Source organism: Medicago sativa, chromosome 3, assembly GCF_051527215.1.
Source record: "Medicago sativa cultivar Bolivia chromosome 3, Bolivia_mono, whole genome shotgun sequence".
Taxonomy (NCBI): Eukaryota; Viridiplantae; Streptophyta; class Magnoliopsida; order Fabales; family Fabaceae; genus Medicago; species Medicago sativa.
The window spans coordinates 87,052,229-87,060,782 of record NC_140751.1 but is presented as its reverse complement, the minus strand read 5'-3'; positions in this window follow the sequence as shown (position 1 = coordinate 87,060,782).

Sequence of the window (8,554 nt, the reverse complement as noted above, 5' to 3'; positions counted from 1 at the left end):
AAACATTAATTTTATCATGTGTTTGATGCCCACATGATAACAAACATGATATCATTATAATTAAATGAAAAAATTGCCCTCATAATTAATTAAATATTATAAAAATGGCATGTTATTAATTAAAATAGAAAATACATAAGGAATGATTTTCTAATCTTATCAGGATAATTTCTAACCCAGCCTATACTCAGGATAGAAATTGCAAAGGAAAATCAGGATAGGATAGGAAAATGGCTTATTTTATCCTATCCCTTTGGTGCATCAAACATGAGATTTAAGCAGAATATGATTAATGTATCATATCTTGTCTCCCTATCCTGACCATCAAACGGACCCTAAACGGAACCGTTTTCTTCCAAATTAAACCGTATACATTTAGATCATAACAAATTTTATTAAAATAGTCATCTAAACTGATCTACATGTGATTTTTATTTTGATTCGGGTAACTTTTTATCTCATAATTGATCTAAGATGCACCACAAACATCTTAAATACAATATGTTCATAAGATGCCCGCATAAAATTAGTTTATATTGTCAGTACATCATCTATTTTCTCAAATAAAAAACCAAATGATTGAAATGAAATAGCCAATTTGATTTCAGAGAGGCAACCGGATTAATATGCTTTTAATTGTATATGATAGAATAATATTCTATCATATTCTATCAGTATAGCTGGAATGTAAAAGATCAGAGAAAGACATCTTTATCTCGCACACAAGAAAAATAAAAGAGGGTCTGGCTGAGACCTCATCAGTACTTTAGGGACAGACGTCTTTTTTTATACATATGTGCCATTAAGCTTTGTCTTTATAACCAAGCAAACTGACAGTCCCTTTGTTGAGGCTTGGATAGAGTATAGCATAGCAAAGCAGCATGATCTAATTTTGAGGAAATTGAGGATACATAAATTAAGCAATGAAAGGGAGAAAGAACGGTGCAAAGGGATTGCCAGAACTCAAGAAGCTATCTCTTTCATTTCATTATATTGTGGGATCATGTGTGTCTGGTTTTGTGTTAGACAAGAATTGAAAAATTGACTATGGATAAAAATGGCCGTAAATTTATTTATGTTTGAATGTTCATGTAAAAGTGAGTTGGATAATAAATTTAAATGTTAAAATCAACTCTGAAACCAATTATAGAGAGAAAATCAATTATATCCGAGAGTAACCAAACATGTTTAAATCAATTCTACACCTCTAAAATCAATTTTGGATCATCTAGAAGTGAAAGTAAACCTATCTAATATTATTTACCATTTACAAAAAAACCAATAAATTATATTACTGATAAATTAACTTTATTTTCTAGATAAGCAGAAAAATTTATTTATGATAAATATTAATTCCGTCCTCCTAATTTCCTTTATGAGTGATAAATTGAGTTATTTCACGAAAAAAAATTATAAATGAAAAAAAAAAGATAATAATAATTTTTCAAACATAAATTAATTGGTTGATAGAGAAACATAAATTAATTATTAATTTTACTAACATCACTCATGTCATTTAGCATCACTCATGTCTCAATTAACTGGTTGATAGAACAAATTAATGTTATTTAAATCTATTAATTCATGGCATGTGTGAACTGGAAAGATTTTTATTTAATTTTTTCATGTATTTTCTCCAATGATGGTTAATCTCATTGTACATTATTAGTATCTTCCGCTAGGCGAGTTCACGTTTAGATCTATGAATAACATTTATTTTAATCCATATAGTTTTCAATATCCAATTATTTATTTATTGGTCTACGTATCAATAGTTTCTCCCTTTTTTATCTAAACTCTTGTTCTCAAGGGAAAATATGGAGAGTTGCGTCAAGAGATAAATAAAAGGCAAAATTACACAATTAGTCCCTTAACTTAATTTTAGGTAACACTTTCGTTCTTTATCTTTTTTTTTGTAACGATTTAGTCCTTTTTGTTATAAAATGACAATATTTTATCATTTTTTATGATATTTTTTCAATGAAATTTGATTTTCTAGTCTTTTATGACGAAGATTTGCGTTTGTCTATGAGTTTGATGAATTTTTTTTGGAGTTTTTGATTATTTTTTCATAAAAAATGATAACTATGTTGTTATTTTATAACATAAAGGACTAAATCGTTACAAAAAAAAAAATATAAAGGACGAAAGTGTTACCTAAAATTAAGTTAAGGGACTACTTGTGTAATTTTGCCTAAATAAAATTTGGTCCAAGAATTATAGGGATCAAATATGCGATGTTATATCTCAATTACATTCTTGACATAAAAGATCTTTGGATTTGATGTATGGACAACGTATGAAAGATGATCCTAAAATATATCAAATAGCAGAACAAGGCACATGAATCAAATAAAATGTTAAACTATACTCCATATTACATTGATTGAGCAGCACAGTCATCAACAATTATTATTAAAAACACTACCATGAAAGCAGACCCGACTTTACCAACCCAGAAACCAACTCCAAGACTTTAGCCTCGGTGTAACTTAAGTAAGAATTAATCTGGTAATTAACTGTGTAACTTAAGAATGTAGTTAAGTGTACTGTAACTTGATATGAATAATAAACATTATTGAAACGTAATTAGAATTAATTTGTCATGAAGCAAGGGAATAATATATTTATTTAGCAGATTCATAAAGAAGAACTTAAAAGAGAGCTTGAAAAGAAAGATATTTGAAAAAGAAGGCAGAAAGACATCTTCTTTTATAAAGGAAGAAAAGAAAGAAAGAAAAGATAGCAATAAATAAAATAGAATCTATTCTACAGAATTATATGCTTCAACTACTATCTCCTTCAATATCAATGTCTTTCTACCACTCAAATAAAACTTATGTACTACCGATCGAAAAAAATGAAAAGAAAATAGAAAGAAAGTGAAGCAAGAATAATTTTATAATGAATAAAGCTGAGATCAATAGGGCAGATAGCAGGCAGCCATCAGAACTTAAATATTCTTGCAAGAAGAAACAAACTTGAAAATCTATATATATAATTGATTTGTATGTTTTCGAGATTTAATGAAATATAACAAATATACATAGGTGCATATTTACATACCCGAAATGAAAGTGTGAGAAGTTTGTTATATATATATATGTATATGAAAACCTAGGAAAACTAGAGGAAAAAGGATATCATATGATCATACAAGCAAACAGACCTATAAATAGAAGTATACAGAATCATGAGTACCACTCACTCATGCATAATTAATTAATCATATGAATTTTGGACCAAATTATGATGGACAAGACCCAAAAATAGATGTAGAACTTGATAAAAAAAACTAATGATGGTTACCTTTTCCCTATTAATATAGCTAGATCTGTTGAAGAGAAGAAGACAAAGGACATATGTGATGTGAAGTCAAATCTCTTCATCATTAAAGGGATCCACCAGTGAATCACACACACACACACACCCCAATAAAACTCCACAAATAACAAAGATCTTTGAGAAAGATTAAGGATTGATAACTGACCTGGAGCGTAGGGAAACCTGATCTACCTCATAAGAGAATAAGAGAAGATCAAGAATTTGTTTAGAAGGAAGCTGTAATTGAGGGGAATGAAGCCTGGTCCGAGGAGGAAACAATAACAAACTCAATGATATTAATAATTCAACTTTTTCTGTGAAAAGGGATTAGTTTCCATGGATGCTTGAAGTAAAATTTATGGTATATATATTGTGACAGTGATCATATATTGATCTCCTTGGACCAGGCAGCATTCCCCACAAAATATCAGAGCTTCCAAGTCGATTGATCTCTTTATATTTGCTAGCTATCTCAAATGATCTGATTCTGAATATGTTATGAATACTCTAGGTTTCATCTTGCGGTATATTATAAGGAAATAGTGCAATGATGAAGATAATCATTAATTTGGTTTTAATAGAAAAGTAAAAGTAAAAGCTACTCCACAGTCCACACTATCATCAGCATAAGAGAGAGAATGAGTGAATTAATAAGGAATGGGGTCTGGCGGTCGTGGGCATTTCTGGAACACAGCTGTACTTGTTGGGTGAGACTTAAACTGCCTCCTCTTACTGCTTCTATCTTTCAATTATAATATAATAATATGATAATTTATTTTCTCATCCTACTCACATCTCACCATTACCCTAATCAGTTTATTCAAAAAAGTGACGTAAATTATTAAAATGACAAATTTTAAAGAGACGTGATACAAACTAACAAGAATTGAACATGTTTTATTATTTCATAAATAATTCATAATATATTTACATTAACATAACGATTATTACAACAAAATATTATACATCTAATGTTAAATATATAGTGCAAGAAGATGGAAGATGAACGAGGGAAAAACTTGTCATCCATCTCGCACATCCTCGTGAGGGATAAGATGGGAGTACAAGATGATAGAGTGGAGAAGGAGACTCTAATGAGCAACCTCACATTCAGATGGAGGGTGCATTTACAAAGCGGGACAACACCATTTGACCATTCATATTATCCACATAAGATGAATGAAACCTTTGTATGAAAGAAAATTAGAGAATGTGAGTTGGAAGGAGAAATTGTGAAGATATGTAAGCATTTATAGGCACAATTCATACATAGACTGTAACGACAATCAAGTGAAGTGTTAACACGTGGTCAACATTGTTGACCAATCAAAAAATACATGCAACATGCATGGAACCAGCCAGACTTACTGACCAAGGCACCATCAACATTCTGAATTGATTCCGATCATATTATATGATTTCATTTCGAGAATATTTTGGATTATATAATCTGAATCATTCTCAAACTATGTAAGAACTTGTGTTTTGGAAGGTTTGGAATGTTTATATTTTATAATTTAAACCAGTCATGTACATGATTTTTCTATGGTCAACACTACACTAACAGTTTTTGTGGTCCACATTGCATAAAAACTTTTATAAATTGGTGTGTTTGATTCTTTGCAAACCACACATCAAAACCACGAACACTTGTCAACTATATGTAAATATAAAGCTAGCTACAATATGCTAAAATAGGGGAAAACCTAATTTGTTTAGGGTGCACGTTGATCAGGGCCGTTCCTAGCGTTTTAGGGGTCTTAGACATAGTTTGAAAAAATGGGCCCTTACATAATACATCATAAACTTTTTTAGTTTCTTGTTATGATTTTACTAGCGCTTCATTTCTTTTTTTTTCTTCGCTTTTCACTACAAGATAAAAGTTTTTTTTAGGCAACATCTTCAAATAAATCAAATACTCTATAGAAAACAAAACTATACAAAATACAATAGAATTAGAGAATAATAGCTCTTGCGAAGTAGACTGAAATTTTAGCTTCTAAATAGTAGACACTGAATTTTTGACATCTAATGATAGTAAAACCAAAAATATAAAAGTATATCAACACGTAATTAATTAAATTTTAGACATTTGAATACAAAGTTCTCCAATGTTAAACTCATAACAACAATAATACTTGATAAAAAAATCAATGTTAGACTTTTTAGAGTAATCTAAGATACAAGAACTCATTTGTATGCTACAAGTAAATCATTCCTCTTTTTATATGCTACAAGTACCAAGTTTATATTACTATATTGATATAATTAATTTATTTTTGATCCTTTAAAGGCAAGATTAAGATTAATTTCTCTAGTAGGCCCATTTTCAACTAAAATATAATTTGTTTTGTTATGAAGAATCTCCCAATTTTCTAGATAATAAATATCACAAATATTTTTAATATGTAAGACACATTATTAGGAACAAAGGGCCTCCAAAAATATAAAAAAAAAAAAATTTGGCACATTATTAGGAACAAAGGGTCCAATTTTTTTTGGGAGGGTTTATATAGAAAGCTTTGTTTTATATGGGGTATATATAGCAGATTACATCAAAAAGGCCAAAACAATAACAGACTGCAGCCCAGCTTTTCAATTCAATGTTTCGGGCCTGTTGGTATAATTGACTATATAAACCCCCAATAAACCAATTCCTACTATATGCACCCCCAACGATAAAAAAAAATTTAGGGCCCCCTACCGGCATGGGCTCTAGGCCGTCGCACTCCCGGCCTATGCCTAGGGCCGGCCCTGACATTGATGTCACACTGTCTGACTTGAAATACCAGCTAGACAAAATTCACGGTCTTATCAACCACATAGAAACAAGAAGGGTGGACATTAATGTTGAGTATCTTCATCTATCGATGGACTCATACAGGCGTGTATGGTTCACTAAACTGAAGTTCTGAAAAGACAACGACGTGGGAACCATGTTCTTTATATTTGTTCAACATAGTTCGAAGGGACCAATTGAGTTAGATGTTTCCTTGACCATATTTTTCCAAGATATTCGTGAAAATTTGATTCGGCCTGGAACCTACAAAGAAATCAGTACTTGCATGGATAGACCAAATGAAAATTTATAATTGCATAATTGATAATGTTGTGTATGTTTTATTGTTGCTTTAGGTTATTTTTCCAAGATATTCGTGAAAATTTGATTCGGCCCAGAACCTACAAAGAAATCAGTACTTGCATGGATAGACCAAATGAAAAATTATAATTGCATGATCCATAATCTTGTGTATGTTTTATTATGTTGCTTTACGTTATTGAAATTGTTATGTTTAACGCGTGTTGTTGTATAATTTGATTTAATGATATAATTTTTTTCAATTGGTGTGTTCTGCATTGGTTCATATTATATAATCTGAACCCTCCAATTCTCAAGTTTAAACAAAATATGTGAACGTTTTAGAAAATATAATATGAAATATTATAGGAATGAAGTCAGATTATATAATCTAAATTAGTTTGGAATATAGATTGTGGCGTTACAAGCAATGTTTGTGGCGTGTTTAATACTTTTTTTTAACGTTTCATTTAATTGTAGTTATGATATAGAACAATTTGTGGCTATGAATAACATTACTTTTGGATTGTATAATCCTAAAAGGTATTCGGATTATATCGTCCAAACAAAGATGTTTTCGAAATTTTGGAGGGCACACGAGAATTGATGAGGGTGGAATAAGAAATTCTCAGCAAAAATATCATTAGGGCTAAAAACTTTATTCATGTTTGGGTCTACTGGTGCGATTTGATATATAACACCTCATATAAATCAAGTTTTTCTATACAAACACCCTGTATGAAAAAAAAAATGGGCCGCCTGCAAACTTGAGCTCTAGATCGTCACACTTTGGGCCTATGCCTATGGGCGGCCATGATTAGAAGCATTGGCCTCAAAAAAGTACGAGTTCTATGATAACTGTGATAGTTGTGTTGGAAACACCTTAGGCCAAATGGTCTCAGGCTGTCGTTCATGTTGCAGCGTTACTAACGCATTGCAAACTAACTTTATACCTGAGTTACACCCTTAGCTACCTTGTCACATTTAAATTTGAAATCAACTTTAAACGACGGACAAATTGATACATAACCTAAATTATTGCCAAAGAAAATTAAATATGTATTTGAGCAAAATACATCTATATTATGAAGGAAATACATAGTCTTTGGATGATTTTTTCGCTTCCAATTACACCTTTAAACAAATTTTCTTATATTTTTTTTTATCTATTCTACACTATATATAATGAGAATACATGTTTTGAGGTGACTTTATCATTTTCCATTATACGCTTAAATAAATTTGCTTATAAGAGTGTTATATTGTTGGTGTTATTCAAACATAAAAGAATTTATATATATTATTGGTGTCATTGAAAAAGATAAGTATATTTTGTAATACTATAATAGTGCAAAATATCTATAACTCTAATTTTAATCAAAATCAAAATAATTTTAATCAAAACCAAAATTTATCACAAAAACTATTATTCGTAATATATATTCATTAGTGCAATAAAAAGAAAAAACATTATCCCTTAAAAAAAGTTTATTATATTAGCCAAAAAAAAGAAGGTTTTTTTTTATACGTAGATCCTGAATAAACATAAACAAAAAAGTAATTAAAAACCTTCAACAATGTGATTTCTCCCTCGATATTAATATTAATAATTAAAAAGGGGAAAAACCAAACAGCAACAACAAATTGTCAGTTAATTCCCTCAAAAAAACAAATTGTCAGTTAATGGAGAAAAAAACTTTGTTACTTTTTTTGACAAAAAAACTTTGTTACTTATTAGGTACAATTCAACTTGATGGATTTTAACTTGTACAATTGCCCCTAGAGGATATACAATTTAAAAGAAAAAATATCATTCGAAGTCATTTTCTTTTTAGGTAATTTGTTATTTGAAGTAAAGTTTTATTACACACAACCTTTCATAATAAATAAGGAATTAGTAATTACTAATAAATAGTAAAGCATTAATTTGAACGTTATGCACATACTACATATAAAAACATTAGACCCATCACCCATTTAATTTGGACCCGCTCCAACAATGGAGCCTACTAATTTTAGTGATAAATTTTATTTTATTTTTGAGAGGAAAAAATTATTTTATTATTATAAATTTATTTTTTACAAGAAATTTATAAGGTCCGCTTTAAATAATTTTTACGAAGTTTATATTAGACGCACTCAATGAAATGA